The sequence below is a fragment of the Equus przewalskii genome, chromosome 13 (assembly GCF_037783145.1).
Source record: "Equus przewalskii isolate Varuska chromosome 13, EquPr2, whole genome shotgun sequence".
In the NCBI taxonomy this organism is placed as follows: domain Eukaryota; kingdom Metazoa; phylum Chordata; class Mammalia; order Perissodactyla; family Equidae; genus Equus; species Equus przewalskii.
Window position 1 is genome coordinate 76,399,990 of NC_091843.1, and position 23,475 is coordinate 76,423,464.

Here is a 23,475-nt window from a genome sequence, read left to right on the forward strand (position 1 = left end):
TTTAAACTGTTCCATAATAAAAAAAGGTTTTATAAAAAAAATTTAAAAGGCTCCTAACTGCACTTAAAATAAAAAGCAAACTCCTTACCATGGACCACAAGACCTGGTATAAACAGATCCTATCTTTTCTATTGAGTACCACTCTCTCCCACACTCGCTAAACCACACCAGTGTTCCAGATCTTTGAGTGGGTCAAGCCCTTTCCCACATTTGGGAGCATGGCCATATGCTCCTGAGGCCTAGGACTCTCTTCCCTCCCACCTTTCATATGACCCTTTCTCATCTTTGATGTTTTTGCTTAAATGTCACCTTCTCAGAATGACCTTTCTATTCTCTGTCTGTGAAGAAGCTTGTCCTCTGATATCCTTCTCTCAGTCTTTTGTTTCCTTCATCGCACTTACCACAATTTGTACTCATTCCATCTCTCTCTTTAGAACAAAAACACCTTCAGGACAATGACCTTGCCCATCTTGGACACCTTTGCATTCTCAGCACCTAGCACAGTCCTTGACATATAACGGCCCGGAAGACAGGTTTATTTAATGAGAAAATGAGTGAAGAAATAAATTAACCCATCTTCTTAGAGTAGTGGGAAGGCAGGGAAAAGAGGGTGTCGCAAAGGAAAGTAAGAGACTCTCTTCAAACTCCCTTGCCTCATTTAATTTTGTCAGGGATAACACAGTGGTCTTACTTGGACTCTGATTCTCAAAACATGGGTACAGACATGAGGTTCATCAATACTGGTCATTTTAAGAAAAAGTATCCAAAACTTGGATATAAGGCAAAAACGTGTGTGGCATGTACTTTCAATATCATGCAGGGCACAAATCCATCCAAGATTTAAAGAAACGTACTTTGTTCAACTCAGCCATTGTTTACTATTGATAAAATGTTTCAAACAGTGAAAATACATGTAAATTTGGAAATCTGCATCTGGTAAAGGGGCAGATAATTTTTCAGTGAAACAAATAATCCAAAGGCCACAGTTTTATTGCCCAGTAAGACATTAACCAGTTTTATAACTAACCTAGAAATTTTATCCTAACTTTCCTTTATTAATTTTCTTAGAAATATTTAGCTCCTCGAAAGCTCTTTGAACCAGTATTAACACTCTACTGGGTCCCTCTTTAATGAGTTAAATAAAATCTTTGACATGCCCATTTTATATTTGTATGAGAGTCATGTTTATAAACTTTTATGATGTGTACTTTAACACAATAACCTTGCTTTTTTTTTTTAACAGGAGAGTGACCATGACAGAACAAATCATCCTGGCACACATATAGGACTTTGGTTCCACAACAGCCATTTCAGTAAATAATCATACAGTTTGAAGCAACACTTCCAGAAAAAGTAACATGTCATTTAACACAAATGAGGTAAGTAAATATTTGATGCAATACATAAAATCTTTTAAATAACATATCTGGACTTCTGATTTCTCTTATTTCCAAAATATTTAAGTTTGACATTTTCTATGAGGCCATGTACTCCCATTTGCATGAGTCACCAAATAAACAGATCACACAAGCCAGAGGCTCCCTGGTAGTCTAGTGGTTAGGACTCAGCGCTCGCTCACTCTCTCTCTCTCTCTGTCTCTCTTTCTCTGTCTCTCTCTGTCACAAAAGCCATTCAAGTTGCTCATATTTGGATACAAATGCCCACAAGGGAACAGGAAGAACAGTGTACAGAAGCTTGAATTCTAGAGCTATGTGGGCTCTAGAAGATTATGGATTTAATTGTGTTCTCTCTCCCACTTTGGCAAAGCACAAAATGAAAGATTCACCACACTAAATCCTTTGAGGGAAATTCAGAAGCAATAAAGTTAGTCAAGATTTGTTCATGCAGCTGCCAAAGCTGAGTGTGTGAAAGGTGTCAAGGAGAAGTAAGACACACTTGCCTTTTTTCTCCTTCGAAATATATGGACCATGCGTCAAAACGAAGATTTCTGGAACCACCATTAGATGGCACCCTTCCATCTTCAAAACCAATCAATAAACAACTCAAATTATGAAAAGAGGTCAGAAGAATTTAAAGACAGATTTTTGCCATCTATAACTCTTCGCAAACAAATACAATTTGTAATTCCTCACGGAATTCAAAGACGAAAGTCACTAAAGCAATTTTCTTGAAATTAGGATCTAGCTGAAAATAGCTCTAATTAGTTCTAGTCTTTCTTTCCTCTGAGATTCAGTATTATCTAAAAAAAAAAAACCCAAAGTTTCTCTCAGCCACTTTCTGCGAGTTTCTTTCCATTCTGTAGTTACTTGTCGAATACTATCTGTTTTTACTGAAGCATCTAGGCACTTGTACTTTCTAAATGAATTACTTGCACTCACGGCAGGTCAGGGGAAAGCAAAGAGAGTTTCATTTTATAAACCCAGAGATTTCAACTCAGTGAGGCCAGAGACATGTGTTTTTTAGTCCAAATTGCATTTATAAAATAATACTAAAAGAATTTTTGCCAAGATTTAAAACTTGAAGATTTCACATTTTAAATAATGGATTTCTAGATTATTTTGGAAAATCTCCAGAACTGGCAAATCTGAGTCCACATTTCTACATGACATCAATTAGCTGGAGCTGAGCAGCCAATTTAACAAATTTAGACGTTTAGCCAATGTCTGTTACTTAGAGAATTTGCTCTCCAGTACCCTGCCAATGTCTCCTCAGAGTAGGGTCAAAGAGAAAAGTAAAATATTTGTTATATTCATGTCATTCAAAGGTGGAAAAACAGGCACACGTGTGTGCCCACACATACACACACACATGTGCATACACACACACACACCTCGTGGGCCGCCTCTCTGCAGTGTCCGAGGAATTTGATTTTACAGGACAATGGGAAAGCACTCCTGGCAGTGCCTACCTGGGGATCTCACCATAGATGCTATGAAGCCTCTAGTTGGACACTGCTGTGGGGAGTGTAGAGTCCCCAGTCACCTCTAAAGCAGGAGGCAAATATTTGCCCTGGAGTCAGACTTGGGCTCTACTTTAGTCTCTGCCATATGCGTGATTTTGGACAAGTCAATTCCCTTCTCTGGGCCTTGAGTTCCCTCAACTGTTATAGAGAGGAACAGCTACAGTGCTAGGGTAGTCGTGAGGTGCAAGGGAAAGAATTCATCCCACACCTTGAAGTGCTAGATTCCAGGCTCTAGACCTTCAATGTTCATATGATCAAGAGACCAAAGGAAACAGGAATTGGGCATCGCCTGTGAGCACTATCCTCCCACCCACTCACCCTCACTGTAGCCACGTTAGAGTAGACAGAGGATGTCTGAGGTAGATGGAAACATTAGAACCTAGGAAAGTTTGAAAAGCACAATGAAAACCTGCCACGGGACTTCAAGGTCAGAAGGGGAATGAATTGGGACATTGTATTTGAAGAACAAAATGGCGGCCTCCTGATGTTCCTGGACTTGAACCACAGCATCAGCTGCTCAGCACACGGTAACTGGCATGGGAATCACAGGTAGAAGAGAGGTCTGGGAATCTGGAAATGCCCACCCTCCCAGTGGCACCTATCACCCCAGAGAGGGATAACGGTCCCTTTCAGAGTTAGAAAAAGAAGGCCATATTTTCTCTGTAATGAGCTGAGGTTCCTCCTGAGGAAAAAAACAGTAGAGAAACAAAAGAGACCAAGAGGCCCTGAAGGTGTTCCGAGGTCAAAACCACTGCCACAGCTGTGAGCTCTGAGCTGGAGCCCAGCATCCTCTTCAGGCTCAAACACCACACGTCTTAACCACCCACCTGCTGCTGAGCCACCACCATGACTTTACATTGTGATTTTTAAAAATAATTGTTTATTATTTTCATAATAAAAGAGAACAACAAAGCATAATACAGTACTTTATTCAGATTTTCTTAGTTTTTACCTAATGTCCTTTTTCTGTTCAAGGATCTCATCCAGGATACCACATTACATTTAGTTGTCATGTGATCTCAGGCACCTCTTGGCTGTGACAGTTTCTCAGACTCTTCTCGTTCTTGAAGACCTGGGCAGTTCAGAAGAGCACTGGCCAGGTATTGTGTAGCACATCCCTTAACTGAGATTTGCCTGATGACCTTCTCATGATTAGACTGGGGTTATGGGTTAAATGGAGGACCACAGAGGTAGAATGACATTCTCATCTCATCATATCAAAGGTACTTACTATCAACATGACTTATTGCTGTTGATGTCGACCTTGGTTGCCTGAATGAAATAATAATTGTCTGGGTTCTTGACTGCAAAGTTATTCTTTTTTCCCCCTTTCCCACAGCATACTCTTTGGAAGGAAGTGACTGTGTGCAGCTCTCTTTTTTTTTTTTTAAGAATCTTATTGCTTTCCTTTAAATCAGACAAGATCAACCTCCGTGTATGTATTCATCTACTTATTAAAAACTATACCAAGCATCAAAACATTGTCTAGATGCTGTATTGTAAATCTGTATAACCTGGCAGTGGAAGCTAATCAAGAGATGCAGGGGATACATATGGGAACCTAACAGAATTAATGGAATACAGCTTATTATAGCATACATTTATGAAGATGTGTTGCCAAAAGGTTAATTGGCAATTTCAGATTTTGCTCCTCAATTTCTCTGAAGTCCTACGTGCGTAAGCTTATTATTTCGTCTGTTAATAAAACTCTTGATCATATTGTCCTAGATTGCAGTGATGCTTATGTGCCCTTCTTATTGTCCACGCCTCCAGCAATCTCCAACTGACAGCTAATTTTTACTATATTTCCTCAACCAGTCACTTGAAGCAACTGTGACATCTCCAGCAATATCACTTGCAAGCCATTTTCTAGCCATTAAGGATCTAAACTGTTCACCAGACTGGTTGAATGTGCCAATGGATTGGTTGGTTAGTGCCAATTCTCATGCTGAAGAAATGCAGCAGGGCCTATTAGCCGTGCCCTTAGAGTTCTCTGCCACTTATTAGCTGAGCAACTTCAGGCAGTCATTGAACCTTATGAGTCTACTGCCTCATCTGTAAAATGAAATAAGGCTACCAACTTTATCTGGCTATTTTGATATCAGATTTATTTATCAAGTCACAAATCTTCCGTTTTCTAATTCATCTATTTCTTCTTTAATCTTTATCAATTTCTCTATCCTGAATGGTTTATTATAGTATTTTTTTTAAGATTCATAAATTGAAAATTAATTTCATTTTCATTATTCCTTAGCCCCTAAAGCTATGGTTTTGCTCCAAGTGTAGCTTTGGCTGCATCTCATAGGTTTTGATAAGCTGAGTTCTTGCTGTTATGCTAGTCTAAAAAGTTTGTTATTGCAGATATTAGTTTCTCTGTAACACAAAGATTATTTAGAAGAGTTTGGTTTTCCCCTGTTTCCAAGTAGAAGGGAGTTTTTAAAAATTGATTATTGTTTTAATTTTTGTTTTAATAAAAAGCAGGCTTTAATTTTGTTCATAATATTCTGTTTTCTAGTGATCGCTTTCACTTAAAAACATTGACACAAAACAGAATTGTGTGAGCTTAACGATGATACGTGAAAAAAGATAAACCCTTTGTTCTTTGGTCTTGCCTGAATTTTGTTAAGGTAAAGTAGTTTCTTCAAAGTGACCACACTGGGGCCGGCCCGGTGGTGCAGTGGTTAAGTTCGCATGTTCCGCTTTTCGGCAGCCTGGGGTTCACCGGTTCAGATCCCAGGTACAGACATGGCACCGCTTGGCACGCCATGCTGTGGTAGGCATCCCACATATAAAGTAGAGGAAGATGGGCATGGATGTTAGCTCAGGGCCAGTCTTCCTCAGCAAAAAGAGGAGGATTGGTGGCAGTTAGTTCAGGGCTAATCTTCCTCAAAATAAATAAATAAATAAGTAAAATAAATAAATAAATAAAAATTAAAAAATTAAGTGACCACACTGGCTAAATATGTGATGTTCAAACGAATTAGGTAAAGTGCTGAAAGATCACTCATGGTCCAACTAAGTGATTCCTCTTTCCCATCTATAAAGTATTCAGGTTCCATTAGCTCTATTGCCACTGCCAGAGCCATTTTCCTAACTTAAACAAAATACTTTTTTTTTTCTTCCCAAGGAACATTAGCCCTGAGCTAACATCTGCCAATCCTCCTCTTTTTGCTGAAGAAGACTGGCCCTGAGCTAACATCCATGCCCATCTTCCTCTACTTTATATGTGGGATGCCTGCCACAACATGGCTTGCCACCAGGTGCCATGTCCGCACCTGGGATCCGAATCAGCAAACCCCGGGCTGCCGAAGCGGAACATGTGCACTTAACCACTGTGCCACTGGGCCCAGCCCCAACAAAATACTTTTTAGATATTCAATTTCTTCAATTAACAATTTTCAAATTTTCCACAGGGCCTCAAGAACTGTACAAAATTCTAATGTTAAAATAAACACCTTCATTTGAAACCAAAATATCTGAACACCTTCTTCTACACTTCCCCCAATTTCTAGAATACTCCACAACTTTGAAATGTGTAAAACCTAAGCCTGGATTGCAGACATCTCCATCCAAAGAAGTTTGAAGCCAGTGACCTTACAATATTAATTTATTTCTTCATCTGTATCACACACATTGAATTGTGAGAAACAGACTTAACGTCATCTCAGTATGCTATAATGCTTTGCTGATATAATTGTATCTCTAAGGAAAATCACTGAGACTGAGCTTCTTTCAGTGTCCAATTACACAGAGTGTTTTACAAATAAAAAGAACCATGATAAAGCCTAAAATCCATTTTTGATAAATCTCTATAATGCCTCATAAGATTACAAAAGTATCTATATCAAGCAGGTCAAAATTTCCAAACGCTAAAATACGCTTCACCAAATCCATTTAACACTGTCAAGCACCCTCTGCAAATGTCATTAACTCCACAGTAAACTCATTTCAGGCTGCTTCTTTACTGATAAAAATGTTAATAGCATCTATCGGAACATTTAAAAATTCTCTGTGAAAGTTTGATATTTTTCCAGTTCAGAGAAAGCCTAGGAGTTTCTCAATAACAGATCGCTGAGATGGTTCTGAGTTGTATAAAGCATTTCACAAGATCTCCTGATTTTTCATTTTAAATAAGGTATTTGTTAGGTCTGAATTAAATACGTCTTTATGGAGAAGCAAATGTCTAATAATATATTGACTTGACTCTTGTTTTCATGAACATGTTTTGTAACTAACCTGTGCTTTTCTCAAAGTATTCACTCTGACTCATCTAATTTTTTTCTGTTCTTACCTTAAATTTCCACTCTTTTGGGCCTTTCATGGTCATGATCTCTACCTACACACATTCCAAAATTAAACGTTTCTTTTCTTTTCTTCCTTTGAAAAGACATAGTGTTTATTTTCGTTGTTTTAAATGCAGCCCAAACTATGTTTCAGTACTATGCTGGTGTTTGGAAGAATGATTTGATTAAAATTTGGGGGGGTCGCATTTGATTAAAATTTTCTTATGGCTATGACGTAATGGAAATTATTAATTCCTTCTTAGTGTGTAACAAGTATGAATTAGTCTACAACACCCATGGTGCAAATATTTCACCACACAATTATTTCTCCAAATTAAATTAAATCCTACTCAAGATGCCAAGTTTCATGCTGGAAGGAAATCCAGTTTTACCTCTTGGAGGTCCCCTACTTGTATGCTTAAGGAATTCCAGTGGCTTACGCATTCCTGAAGGAGGTCTGGTGTCTCCCAGACCACAGTGCTCCAGCTGCCACTGAGCCTCAGGACCTGGTGCCCTGTCCAAACCTGGTCCTCCTCCATGTGCCCGGGCCTCCTGCTTCAGGCTACGGCCCTTGTGCCTCACTGGCCCCAGCTCCTGGCACAAGTCAGCACTATCTTTCAACGGAGGGCCACTCCACTGCCTATACCACTTCTTTAGTGCTCTCTTCAGCCCAGAGTCCCTAACCGGATCTCCCCAGCTAGCAAGTTTAATGCCAAGTCCTTTCAAGGGCTCAGTCTTTTCGTTCATGCACACAAGTCTGAAAGAGCTTAAAGGAAACCCATGTGTGGCATGTGGACCCTATTGATGTGCTGTGGCTGTGTTTAACATTCATTCATCATTTGACAACAATCAAAAAATACTTACTGAGTCTCTACTGTGTGCCAGGCACTGTCTAAGGACTGGACACGCAGCAGTAAACAGTACCAAAATCAAGACATTAAAATAGAATTTCAACTTGAATAAGTTTTTCCTAGGTAAAGAAGAGGTAAATCTTTTTTAGATCAGTTTTTACCTCTCAGCGAGATCCTCCACGCTGATATATGAAAAGTTACTGTAGAATGAATTGTACGTCTTAACACATTCAAAATTAGAACAATGTTTGTTCTTTTTTGCCCATTGATATTAATTGCCCACCTTTAAAATTGTATAATATTTCAAACACTTGAGAGATTTTATTTCCCATCCCTCAAAATTCTCTCTCTGGCCCCTAAACGCAGTCTTCTTACCTAGAAACTACTCCCCATCCTCAGCCTTGCTTCCTCTTCAAGCTTCCACCTCAACTCTACCCTTCCCTCAATATCAAGTGTAAACTTTCCCTCTGAGCAATCTCAGCTTTTCCTAGTCCCTATAAAAGACTCCCAATTCCAACTGTTAAACTTTCACATAAGCTCCAATCCATATTCCCCAAGTGTGCTCTATGCAATGCTGTGCCCTCAGTTTGACCACACTAAAGAATTCTGTTGTGAATTATGTTTAGGAAATAAACGTGTGTGGATACTATACATACCCTCTTAAATATTCAAAATACTTAAAGCATATAACAAGCACCAAGAAGGCCTAAACACAGACCTAACTTTATTTACCCCATCATTTTCCAAACACATAATGACCACAGAACAATCTTCCCCTATTGCCACCTATTTACATCCTGCAGAACTACACACATGTTGTCAACTATCTAGACACTTCAGTCTAGCTACCCCACAGTTTCTCGCAGATTCATCTGACTATAAGAGGCAATAATCCTTATTAAATGAAACCCCGATTCTACATGTTGGGCTCAAGATACTTTCAACCGACTGCTAGGTACCTCCATACAGATGTCCTACCAGTCCCTCGAACATGTCTCAAACCAAAACTAAGTGCTACACCTCCCAACCTACCCTCTTCCTCTGTCCCCTGCCTCTGCATCCCCACAGCAGAGATGAATTGAGCACCTCTCTCTTATAAATCACTTCTAATATTATTCCTTGACCTATAACTACATCCATATCCACTAAACTTTGGTCTCCTTAAGAAGGAACATCATGCTTTATGTATCTTTGCATCCTCCTCTGCACTGAGCTTAGTCTTATTCCAAATCATTCATCAATACTTTTTTGTATTTTAAAGAAAGAGTGGTATTACATAACCTCATAAACACTTGTTTTGAGGTCACGATGTCTAGGTTAAACCCAGGCTCAGTCCTTACCATCTGTGTTAGCTTGGCAAGTGGCTTAGGGTCTCCAAAACTCAGGTGTGTCTCTAAACCTCAGTTTTCTGATGCAAAAGTAGGATTAAATCATCTACCTCAAAGGGCAGTCATGAGGATTAGATGAAATAATGCATGCAACACTCTTAGCACATTGCCTAACTTACAGTAACCACTCAACAACTGTGCATTATGGTTACTAATTCACCCAGTTCATATTAACAGAACCACAGCTCCCACAAGGATGTATCAAGAAGTAGGACTCTAGGTTAAAATTATTTTTAGCAACTAAAACAGGAATTCACTTTAAATATCCCTGAGTAGTTGACTTTTTAAATCATTTACAATTCCCTAATGGCCAGTCAAGTAATGAGCCATTAGCAGTTATGCCTTTCCTTGAGCAGATTTCTAGTTATTTTAGTCCTTTATATTGGTTTGCTTAATCCCTCTGCAATTCAAGATGAACAATTTAAACTATTTTGTTATTAATACAGTAACATCAGCATATAATCTTTGTGCAAAGATCTATTTTTTAGGAAGTAATATATCAGAGCAATATGAAGTCACTGAAAATCCTTTATAAAACTATTTATAGGCATGAGAAAATGTTCAAGGGTAAAAAGTAGGATAAATACAATATCATACTATGATAGCATTTTTATTTTTTAAAAGTTAAAAATAAATACACAAGCTTCATTTTCCAAGTAACAGTAGTTAAATGAATATATAACATGGCTGATATGCTATTATTATTATAGCAAGTTGGAATTAAAGTGCATTATTCCACTCTAAAATTGGATGAGGGCAATTGTAACAGATTACAAATAGCTGCAAATTCGTTGGTACTCTTCCCTTGAGGATAGAATCTAATTCCTTTCCCCTTGAATCTGGGCTTTAGTGATTTGCCTGACCAATAAAGTACAGCAGAAATGTGATATTCTGGATCTTCTGAGGCAAAGTCATAAAAAGTTTTGAAGTTTCTGCCCAGTCCTTTCGGAATGCTTGCCCCAGCAGAAGCCAACCATGATGTAGGATGTCTGACTATCTTGAGACTGCCATGCTTTGAGGAAGCCCAAGCTAGCCACACAGAGAGTCATACTCTAAATATCTCCCATTTCCTAACTGCAGCTAGCTCTTATAACTCTTTAAATATTTACTTGTGGTTTAGGATATACGAAGGATATCAACACAGAAAGTGTCTGAGAGGGTGGATGGTCACTTCCTCCTTCTTGAATCATCATCTCATGTGTCCTCCTGACGCCACATGCATCTGGTTTGCCTTTTCACTCATGAGGTACCCTTCAGCCTTCTTTGCTGGATCCTTGTCTTCTTCCTGACCTCCGCAGGATAGAACATTCCAGTACCCAGGCCCAGACATCTTCTCCATCTACACTCATTTTCACTATGAGCTCATTCTCACTGCTTTAAGTGAAGTCTTTCAAATTTACATGTCCAGCCAAATTTCTCCCCTAAACTCCAGACTCATATATCTAACAAATTGTTTGATATCTCCAGGTGTAGATAATTTTTTAATCTAATTTTTATTTTCAGAATATATAACACATTTACATGAATCCAAGCTTAAACATATATAACAAGGTATATTCAGGTAATTCACACTTCCAACCACCTATTCCTCTCCTCCTCCATAGACAACCCTTTTTTCCAGCCCTTGATTTATTTCACCAATGTTTCCTTGGCAAACATAACCACATATAGGCAAAAAAACTGAAACAAACAAAGCAACTGTATATCAAGTGATCACACACATACACTTGATCTAAAGTATCATGTGATACTTTAGAATATAGTATTTTGACTCTCTACCCTCAGTAGAATAAATTCTAAGGACAAAAACAGCTGCAAAGAAAGCTTACACTTCATTCAGTATTCTTATTGTCAGTGTTAACATCAGTATTATTATATTTAAATTAGATTTTTACATTGTAGAATATACATTTTGGAATCATATTTTATATGTTGTAGAATACATCATTTTGAAACTATACATATTGTAAGACAGAACAAATAATAAGTACAGTCATGTTCAGCTTAACAATAGGGATATGTTCTGATAAATGTATCGCTAGGCAATTTCGTCATTGTGTGAATGTCATAGAATGTACTTACACAAACCTACAAACCTAGATGGTATAGCCTACTACACACCTAAGCTATATGGTACTAATCTCATGAGACCACCATCATATACGTGATCCACCATTGACCATTATGCAGCACATGACTGTAATTACATAAGGGAAAAGAGAAATGACAATAAAACCAAAGAAATTATGCAAAGTCTTTATAAGGTTAAATTTGAATTGGAAATATCAGTACTACCTCATAACTTTTTTTCTTCACAATAATACGTATTTTCTGACTCTGTCCACTAAAAAGGCTTGGAAGTAATGAGAACTCAATAAAAATAGGCATCACTAGTGCCCAGATTTTTGTCTCTAAACACCATTCCCCACTAAAAGGAACGAGGGCTCCTTGGAGTAATAACTGATGTCTGGGGGGAGGGGAGGCGCAAAATATGCAAAATGAACCTGAACATCTTCTGCTAGGTAAGGAAGCTATTGAAGATTAATGGGGTCACGTCAATGGGACACAAGAGAAACATAAAAGGGTTCCCACTGGCCAAAGAAAATTTGGCCAAAATTTTTGTGCATCTAAAAAGGTAGTGACTGCAATTGTCTGAAATATATTGAATACATAAATGCTTATGATTATAAAGATACTAAAATAAATAAATAAGTTAATCAATCAGTCAATCTATCTTTCTCATTGGTCACCACTGAAAGTAACTAGGGCATCGACTCCTGACTCTGAAATTAACATTTAAAATGGAAGAATTAAATATTTATCCTGAGCAAACTCCTTTTCAGGGTAACCAAATAGCCTAATTGTTAAGGAAAAAGTTCTTCCTTAAAGAATTCCAGCTAATGTGGCAGGAATGATAGTTAGAAAAGCACCTGTTTGCAACTCCTATTAATATAATTAAGGAAATTATCACTTGTGGATGAAACAATTAGATAAAAATCAAATCAAAATGGATTAAAGACTTGAATGTAAGACCAGAAACCATAAAACTCCTAGAAGAAAATACAGGGGTAAGCTCCTTGACATAAGTCTTGGAAATGATTTTTGGATTTGACACCAAAAGCAAAAGCAACAAAAGCAAAAATAAGCAAGTGAAACTATAGCAAACGAAAAAGCTTCTGCATAGCAAAGGGAGCCATCAACAAAATGAAATGGAAACCTGCAGTATGAGAGAAAAGATCTGCAAATCACATGTCTGAGAAGGAGTTAATATCCAAAATACATAAAGAACTCATACAACTCAACATCAAAAAATAAACAATCTGACTAAAAAAAGGGCAGGGGAACTGAATAGACATTTCCCAAAGAAGACATACAAATGGTCAACAGGTACATAAAAAGGTGCTCAACATCATTAAACATCGGGGAGATGCAAATCAAAGTCACAATGAGATATCACTTCACACCTGTTAGAATGGCTGTAACCTAAAAGACAAGAGACAAAAAGTGTTGATGAGGGTGTGCAGAAAAGCAGCTGTGCACCGTCAGTGGGAATGTAAATTGCTGCTGCCACTATAGAAAACATGCAGGTTTCTCAAAAAATTAAAAATAAAAGTACCATATGATCCAGCAATTCCACTTCTGGGTATATATCTGAAGGAAATGAAATCACTATCTCAAAGAGATATTTGCACCCCATGTTCACAGCAGCATTATTTACAATAGCCAAAACATGGAAAAAACCTAAGTGCCCATCAACAGATGAATGGATAAAGAAAATGTGGTATGTATATATACAATGGAATAATATTCAGATGAAAATCTTGCCTTTTTTTTTTTTTAAAGATTTTATTTTTCTTCCCAAAGCCCCCGGGTACATAGGTTATGTTTTTAGCTGTGGGTAACCTCTAGTTGTAGCATGTGGGATGCTGCCTCAGCATGGCTTGATGAGTGGTGCCATGTCCGCGCCCAGGATCCATACTGGCGAAACCCTGGGCCGCCAAAGCAGAATGCATGAACTTAACCACTCGGCCACGGAGCCGGCGCCAATCCTGCCATTTTTGACAATATGGATGGACCCTGAAGGCCTTATGCTGAGTGAAATAAGTCATACAGTCAAAGACAAATAGTGTAATAATCTCGCTTATATATGGAATCTTAAAAAACCAAACTGATAGAAACAGAAAACAGATAGGTGGTTGTCAGAGGTGGGGGATTGGGAACTGGGAGGTGGGGGAAATGACTTGAAGGTGGTCAAAAGGTATAAACTCCCAGTTATAAGACAAATAAGTCCTGGGCATGTAAGGTACAGCATGGTGACTAGAGCTAACAGTACTGTATCGTACATTTGAAAGCTGCCTAGAGAGTAAATCTTAACAGTTCTCACCACAAAAAAAAAAATCGTAACTATGTGAGATGATGGATGTTATCTAAACTTATTATGGTAATCATTTTGCAATACATACATATATGAAATCATTATACAATGTTATATGTCAATTATAGCTCAATAAAACTGGCGGGGGGAGGAGTTAATGGGAAACCTGTGAATGGAGGGACGGGGCTGTCATCACCTGACCCCACTGCTGACTCCTATTGTCACTAAACTGAGAGAACCAGACAGGACACAACACAACACAAAGTTTCTAGTACCACCTATTAGCATTCTTGCCCAAAGTACAGAACCTGAATCCAATAAAAGCTTTAGAGATAACTCCTAGTGTACCAGGAAAAAGATAGGGGATAAAGAAATCCATTAACTTTTCCAAAAGGAAAGAAACAACTGAGTCCAGAACATGGACCTTCTATGGGACAAATTGCCAAGTTTCTTCAACAAATCAATGGTAGAGAGAAAAAGCAGATTCAAGGAGACGTTAAGAGACTGACAGATGGAATATCTAGAAATTATTTATACCCTAATTAGAAGAATCCAATTCTAAAAAGACATTTTTGAGATAATCAAAGAAATTTGAGGTAATCACAACATATTTGAGATAATCACCGCAAGGGCTCACCTTGCCCCGAGAGGCTGTCCTCTTAGACAAGATCCCTTTAAAATGACCTCAGGCTAACATCCCTATTGCAGGTTTCACAGCTGGCCCTTGGGCCTCACTCCCCTTTGCCGTGATGTGGGAGGTGATGCAGTTCAGCCCAGACACATCCCTCCATCCTGCTGCCACAGGCCACCTTAGCGCTCTCAGAAATTATTCAGGAACTTTTTTGCTGTGGTCCTCAGCCACGAATCAAACTGCAAGTTTTGTGGAACCCCTCCTCACGGCACTTCAGCTGAGGCACAGACACACACGAGGCAGGGAGGCTCACAGCACGACCACAGCTCTCCCAACATAAATTCTCCTCAGAAAATCCTCTCTCAGACTTCACTCTTTTGAATTTTTTATATACTTGATATGAAGAAATTCAAAACATACGGAATTAGTTTCTGTTACCTTCTTAGAAATTCTGAGTCTCAATAACTTCTAACAACTCATTTTTGACATCTGATATACACTTTTTTGGTGCCTCAGCTGAAAAGTCCCATTTAAAAAATGCATGAATATATTGTCATCAGGAGGTCAAAGTGGCTTTTTCCCCTTTTTAATTAACCCAGAAACCACAACCTCTGCCAAACTGCTACACCTCAACAAAGTAGCCCATGATAGCTACTTTTCTTGTTATTATTTTTATTAATAACAGTAGCAATGTGGTGGTTTTAAAATATGGGCCCACAATTTTTTGACACTTCTCCATTGAGAAATGAGCTTCATGCCCTCTCTTTTTAAACCTAAGCTCTATGGGCTCTTGTCCATAGAATTCGGTAGAAGTGAATACTGTATAGCTTCTAGGCTCAAAACTTAGAAAACTGGCAGCTTCCACTTCCTTTCCCTTACAATGCTCGCTCAATGCCTGTTCATGGAACCTAATCACCATGCTGTGAGGAAGTCCAAGTCTCCCCACGGCATGGTCCACCTGGAGAGGAACAGACAACCAGCATCAACTTGCGAGCCACTGTGAGTGAGACATGCTGGAAGATGATCCTCCAGCCCAGGTAAGTGGCCCCAGTAGGCACTGTGTGGAGCAGAGACAAACTGCCCACCAAACCCTACCCAAGTTGCAGATTCATGAGCAAAATAAGTGGTTATTTGAAGCCATTAAGTTTTAGAGTGGTTGGTTATGCCGGAAGCATATATAACTTGGAGTTCCTCCTGAAGTAAGAGGGCAAAATTTAACATAAAATTGTTAGGGGCTGTTAATCTCTTTGCATTCTCTGCCTTTTAACCTTTCTGTGTCCTTATGTTTAATTTGTGTCTCTTGTAAACAACATGTTCTTACTGAAAAGTTCAATTTATATTCACTTACTACAATTAGTCTTACATTTGGATTTGTTCTGCCATCTCATTTTGTGCTTTTTGCCCTGCTCTTACAAAGTTTTGTTTTTTCTTCTTTGCTTCCCTTTGCTGTGCTTGTGAATTTGTTCTTCGAGAGACATCATTTTCATCCTGTAAACTCTTAAAAGTTTAAAGTTAGCATCTTCACTTGGCTCAATAAAAGGATCTTAGAATACTTAAACCCAATCATCAAAGCCCACTATCATGCTCATTTTGTTCATGATCTAAGCTGTATCCTGTTTTACTTAACTCTCAATATTTATCATTAGAAAGACAGAATTTAATAGTTATAGTTATTATCTTCTTCATTTATCCAAATGTTAACTCTCTACTTTAGTCAACCTTGTATCTTAGACCTTTCAGGGATAATTTCCTTCTTTCTGAAGTTCATGAGATAGCAGCAAATACTACTGAAATGTTACTGGTGTTTGTTACTAACAGACTTCAAGGCAAAAAGCATTACTACAGATAAAGACAGTCACTATATAATAACAAAAATGTCAACTTACCAGGAGATAATATAAGCAAAACACAGCTTCAAAATATAGAAAGCAAAAATTGCTAGAACTCCAAGAGAAGTGAGAAATGAGGGATTTCAGTTCTCTCTCTGTATTCTATCTATCAAGTACATAAAAATCAGGAAGGATGTGGAGGATGAGAATGACACACTTAATAAGCTTTATCCGATTGGCATATGGAATATATCTCCAAGAATCAGAGAATACAATGTTCTTTTGAGCACACGGGAGAGGTTTAAAAAGACTGACAACAAATTCCAAAAATTGGGTATCATAAGACCTTGTATTCTGAATACAATAAAATTATTTTATAAATTAACAATACCAAAAACCAAAACATAAAGCAGCACCACCCAGAATTTTAAAAAACAAGCCCTAGAAAGACTCAAAGGTCAAAGCAGCAATCATTCTGGAAAGAGGAAGCTGAATGATGCAAAACCCAATCTGAGGGCTTGGGGAAGACTTCCTCAAAGCAGCACTCATATTAGAAAATAAAAAGGCTAAAGATAAATATGCTGAGGATCCAAAACAAGCCTACGACAGTAAAAAAGAAAAAACTTTGTTAGGGGCTGAAGCTTGGGCTCCAGTAGCTTTAAGGTAAATTTAAATCCTCTTCAGGGATCTAGAGGACGCAAAAGGAGCTAGGGAAGAAGGTATCCTTTAGGGACCCTAATCATCAATAATTTGGATTTCACGTGTGACAATCTCAGCTAATAGCAGCTAACTATACTCAGCGCTAGGTGCTATTCTAATTGCTTTACTCGTGCTAACTCATTTGATCCTCACAGCAACCATTTGAAATATAAGATAGGTACTGTTATTATCCTCATTTTCAAATGAGGAATCTGCGATACAGAGAGATTAAATACATTTGTCGAGATTATACCTTGGAAATACAAAGCCAGGATACAAACCCAAGCTCTAAAGGTCCAGATCCCATGCTCTTAACTAAATACTAGATTGATATTCTCTGTTCATGAAGGAATCTTGCTAATAGTCATATAGGGAGGATAATTTTAAAAATCACTATGCCTAGACAGCCTATCATATAAAAAATACCATTAAATGAGAAGTGCACATCTTTATTCTCTCTATAATCAAACTCAGCCTCTTACCGGCAGCATGGCCTACTCACTAGCATAGTCTAGTGAAGAGAAGAGCCCTATACCGAATGCTTAATGATGTAATAAGACTGGTCACATTATGTACAACTGCCCACCCACAGTGATTTGCCATTTGCAAGGTAATTAGTTGTCGGTATAGATTTTATCTGTGGCTGACATGATACTTTAATAAGAGCAGAAGCAATGACAGAAGGCAAGTATGTGGCCCTAATTCTATCCATGGTTACATTCATCTCCTGTGTTGAAAGAAGTGAGCCCAGGGAGGGAGGGAAAGATGGCATTAGGATTTCTAAACATATGGTGCTAAGAAATCATTAGGATTTTAAAATATCATTAAAAATCACTATAAACTATCAACAAATTTTAAGGTCAAATTTGAGGTGAAAGTAGAAATCATCAGCTGTGTGTTTTTCAAGTCCATGGAAAAGGGCTTCAGTAAACAATGAATGAATAACCAACCCCCAATGTAAAATCACTCAAAAACAGTGGTGAGGAGTGGCGGAGTGGTTAAGTTTGCGCGCTCCGCTGCGGCAGGCCAGGGTTCGGATCCTGGGCGCGGACATGGCACCGCTCGTCAGGCCACGTTGAGGCGGCGTCCCACATCCCACAACTAGAAGGACGTGCAACTAAGATATACAACTGTGTACAGGGGGGGTTTGGGGAGATAAAGCAGAAAAAAAAAAAAAGATTGGCAACAGTTGTTAGCCCAGGTGTCAATCTTTGGGAAAAAAAAAAAAGAATATTGGTGAGAAATAAAAAGACAGTAACGTAAAATTTCCTGCAAGCTAAAACAGCTTCTGGAAATTCTTTTTTTTTTTTTTTTTTTAAGATTGGGCACCTGAGCTAACAACTGTTGCCAACCTTTTTTTTCCTCTCTGCTTTTTCTCCCCAAATCCCCCCAGTACATAGTTGTATATTTTAGTTGTGGGTCCTTCTATTTATGGCATGTGGGACGCCGCCTCAGCATGGCCTGACGAGCGGTGCCATGTCCCCACCCAGGATCTGAACCAGCAAAACCCTGGAGCGCCAAAGTGGAGTGCGCGAACTTAACCACTCGCACTCGGCCACGGAGCCAGCCCCTGGAAATTCTATCAGTAACATGTTTTCAAAGTCTCAAGTAGTAGGTATAGCACTGACTTATAAAAGCTAGGGCATTCTAGTCACTTAAAAGACAAGGACAATTTTAAAAGTTTGCTGACTTTCTCTAAGAAAGGTACTTAAATACTATGCAAAACTGCCACACAATGGTCGAACTGTTTTACACTGGTATTCAATCATTATCTCCAAGTATTTATAATTTTGGTAATAAATGTTCAAAAGAAGCGAGGTCCTGGCTGAGGTTTGGAAATATTTTTATTATAGTGAGGTTTTCAGTGAAATGCTACCCAATGAAACAGATGTATTTATATTAGGAGATTTAAGATAAGAAATAAATTAATTTTAAAAGTTAACAGAAATACTTTTGTGAGATACCAAAATAACAAAATCTTACATTATGATCATTTTTGTGATTATCAATGAGTAGATAACTTTTGGACATTAAATTGAAAACCTGGGTTTATTGTTATTTTTAATTGATTTTGTTGACTTTTATGAATTTTCATTTCATCTATAAAGCAAAAACGTTAACAACTTAAAACCAAGTGGCATTAAGATTACATGAATTAATTTATGTGAACGTTTATGTTGCAAATCATAAGGCATTAAGCAAATATATTTTTTAGGTTTTTTCAAAAGATCTTAAAATATTGCGCCTCCATTAAAAGTAGACAAATTTGTTCAAATGTCAATTTATTTTATCAAAACCTTTCAGGAAATTAGTTAAGATTTCAGATAAACAAATACATAAATGCACAAACATACATACACACACCAAACACACACCTCCCGGAATTAGTGGTATGTGACAAACTATACACTAGTGAATCAGACTTGTTGTTTACTTAAAGTCCAATTCTCAATCAAGTGATTTAACAAAATAACATTTTAAAGCTTCCAGAATTTGTCTTAGAAGAAAAAACAAATTGTTCTCATTTTGGCTGTTCAGCCAATGTCATTTAGATGAGTCCCTACCAAAAAGACAGAAGTCATTAGAGAATTGAATTCAGTGTGCACCAGATACGACCAAACCACATTTCTGATTTCAGCATAACCTAGATAGGTCAATTATTATGCTGGCCACTATAAGACTTCCCTTCTTAGGAAAACCTACAGCCAGTGGTGAGGGAAAAGTCATGGCTGCAAATTGTTCCTTTATTTTGTTTTCTCACAATTTGGTCGTCTTAAATGTCCTGGTTAATTGGCAGAGATTTACACAAGAAGAGTTCTAAATGACAAATCTTCAGACCATACCTGATGCATTTACCCCATCCTGCACCCTGAGCTCAACAGAATATATAACAGAAAAGTGATAAACTTCTTCTAAATGCATCCTAGCTATTTTATCTACTCTCCCTATTGACCCAGCAATTCCACTCCTAGATATATAACCAAGAGAACTGAAAACATATATTCACACAAAAACCTGTACACACATGTCCATAATGTGTCAAAAAGTAAAAATCACCCATATGTCCATCAATTGATGAATGGATAAACAAAAAGGAGTATATTCATACAATGGAATATTATTTAGCCATAAAAAAGAAGTAAGTAGTGATACAAGCTACAACATGATGAACCTTGAAAACATTACGGTAAGTGAAAGAAAACAGACCATGTACTCTATGATTTCACTTATATGAAATGTCCAGAACAGGCACATCTGTAGAGACAGAAAGTAGACTGGTTGCCACCAAGGACTTGGGGGTGGAGAGAGGATGAAGAGAGAAAGTTAATGGGTACAGGATTTCTTTTTGACATGATGAAAATGTTCTGGAATAGAGAGTGGCGACAGTTGCACAACCAACCCTGCGCTTCCAGCCATGTCCTTCTCTTCTTTCAACAGTTTCAGTCAAGGTGATCTAACGTGTATCTAGGACAAGATACCTGGATCCTTCTTACATCTGCACCTTTGATCTGAGCTACTCCCCAGGCCCTTCTCTGACCCTCTCCTCCACCATTCTGTAAGGCCAGATCAAGTCCCACTTTTTCCAGAACACTTTCCATCCTGAGCTGACTAGTCTGCTAGAGGACAGGTCAGCCTTCTTTGTTTCATACCTGCTCATCAACACTGTTGAATTTAATTGAATAATATAAAATGACTCTGTAGCTGCAGATGGGGCTTCCTCTTTATATCACAGATTGAAAATAGAGAAGATAATGCAATTCTTTCATATATGTTCTCAAAATTATACTGATCACTTACAAAACTTGTAGCTAAAACACTTCTATTATGCCTTCTTTCAGTTAAACATTATTTGAAAAATGAGAAATGTATTATTTTACCCCCAAACAATTACATAAGTACAACTTTGCAAAAACAGTGTTGCATTAAAAGATGAGCTAAATTGAATTACTGCCCCAGGACATGGATTAAAGGATAATATCATTCCAGTTATCCTAACAAAAGGATTATCAAAACATACAGTGGTTCTTTCAGAGGAATATGAGTATAGACATGAAGTATATTAATATTACCTAATTATCAGAATTCATGACTAACGAAGCTAACAAAATCTTATTTTCAATTAGCAAACCAACACAAACCTTTGAGTTATTTCTGCAATATGCCTCAGAGCACTTGTTCATTTGTTATAACACTTTAAAAAAAAGTCTTTTCTCTTTTACACATATTCTCCACAGAATTCTTTCTTGCAAAGAGAAAGTCAACATAAATAATTAAGAAGTGCTTCTTCTCTGTTAATTTTGAGTCATCTTATTCAATTATATACATACCCTCTGTTTATTGTGCATACTGTATGTAGAAATAAACAATTAAGAGTGCCACACAAGGGCTGGTCCCATGGCCAAGTGGTTGTGTTCGCGTGCTTTACTTCGGCAGCCCAGGGCTTTGCCGGTTCGGATCCCAGGGCAGACCTAGCACCCTCATCAAGCCATGCTGAGGTGGCCTCCGACTAGGAGAACCAGAAGAATCTACAACTAGAATATACAACTACGTACTGGGGGGCTTTGGGAAGAAGAAGAAGAAGGAAAAAAAGAAGACTGGCAACAGATGTTAGCTCAGGTACCAATCTTTTTTAAAAAAGAAAAAAAAGAGTGCCACACAATGCATTTTGAAGGTATATTTTATTTGAAGCTATCCTATATCTTTCAGCCTGTGCCACATTTCAATAATGACTATTTAATAATTACAATCATCCCCTTATTAGCTTGGCATTTCATTTTTCTCGCCCCACGACACCCTATGGTAAAGGCAAGGAAAACTCTTTGTTGATTAGTTATTTAAGACCAGCAGCAAGAACTACGCTGGAGGGAAGGCCACTTGGAGAGGATTACACAAGAGCTACCGCTCAACAGCCTCAGACAGAGAGCAGCAAATTATAAACCCAAGTACTTCGTTGCGTGTAACCAAATTGGCTAGTTGAAATGCTAATTGCCTTTCAGCAAAACTAAAGACGGACAGGGGACCTTGTGCTTCAGAGAATGAAATGCATTTTTACTCCACTTCTGCACTATTGTCTTGCTGAGAACGATTTGAAATCTATTCATAAAGGTAGCTCTTTCCCTAACCTTTAAATGTGGGAAATTTATTTAGCCCCACCGGCACCTCCAATGTGCTGATGTGCCAAGACGCGAACAGATGGTTGGACCTAAGCCACGTTAAGCCCCTAAGAAAGAGCAGGAAAGAATTCTCTGCTCAAATATATAGCACAAATCAAGAAAATGTGCCTAAAAAAAGGAATTTTGAATAACAAATAAATTCATGAAATAAAAATAATCAAATAATATAATCTTTAAACCAGGAACATTTCTAACATAATTACATTCAAATGCATATGGAAAGAGCTATCATTGTCTCTCTGAAAAAGACCCCCAACCTCCCTTTATATCCAATAATTCTGTATTAGTTCAAAACTCATTTACGGACAATTATTCCGACAGCCAGTTTTCCCTCTTTATATGAAGAGGGTTCATTCTGGGCTTTCAGAATCCTGAATAAATGAATGAGAAATGCCCTATTGACACCCTGCCTCATTCTGAGGTATAGCCAGACTTACGCCTGACTGCACCAGAAAGGGCCCCATGACCACCTGCCCAGCAGCCGGGGGACGGACTTGCTCTGGTACATTTTAAAGTGTATAGTGTGTCACAGCGGAATCAGAAAACACAGCCTTTGTATTACCACAGCCTCCTGTGTCCCAGCTCCACCCTTCTCCTCCTCTGCCACACCTCTCTCAGGGCAACAGAGCTGGGGTGCTGGGGCTTCCTGTGTGGCCTGACATCCTGGCATATAGGGGAAGCCTCCATACATGCAAAGATGCTTCCTGTCTTCCCAGTCCTGCCTTGTGAAGGGAGAAAAATAGGCGTGCATGCGTGGGGAAATCAACTCTCTACACTACTTCATTCTGCATGAGTGATAGAAGAAGTCCGGTTTATTAATAGTACGTTGATCGTCATTTCTCAACAAATATCTTTATTTATATATAGTTTGAGCTAACTGAGAGTGATAGAGTACTAAGACTAAACAGAGCTTTAAACTGTAAACGGTTTCAATAAATAATTCAGCTCTCATCCTGATTCGGCAGGAGTTAAGGGAAGAAAGACATCTCTCTGGCTGGATGTTCACCAAAACCTTTGGACCATGGGGTTCCTGGTGATTTTTCTTTTTTTCTGTAATGTTTGAATTTCCTACATGACTTTGTATTATCTTTACAATCAGAAAAAACAGTTATTTCCAACTCAAAGAGAGAGGGAGAAAGAAATGTACGCTCCACTGTGTCTCATACTTAGCCGTGTGTTTTTTTCCCACAAAATCAGGGAAATGCCCATCCAAATCCCTCCATGGTAACACACTACACTCTATAATCAAATTAAACAATCATCATCTCAGGAGCTCGATATGCTTTATAAGCATCTGTAAATTGTCTAGTTGCCCTCTGTGT

The 23,475-nt window shown here is 38.2% G+C and overlaps 1 protein-coding gene across 1 annotated transcript in view; it reads right to left on the reverse strand.

Moving 5' to 3' along the window:
* Positions 1–23,475, reverse strand: part of ADGRV1 (adhesion G protein-coupled receptor V1) — a 511,275-nt gene that overhangs the window by 484,876 nt on the left and 2,924 nt on the right. The gene's annotated exons all lie outside the window — the stretch shown is intronic.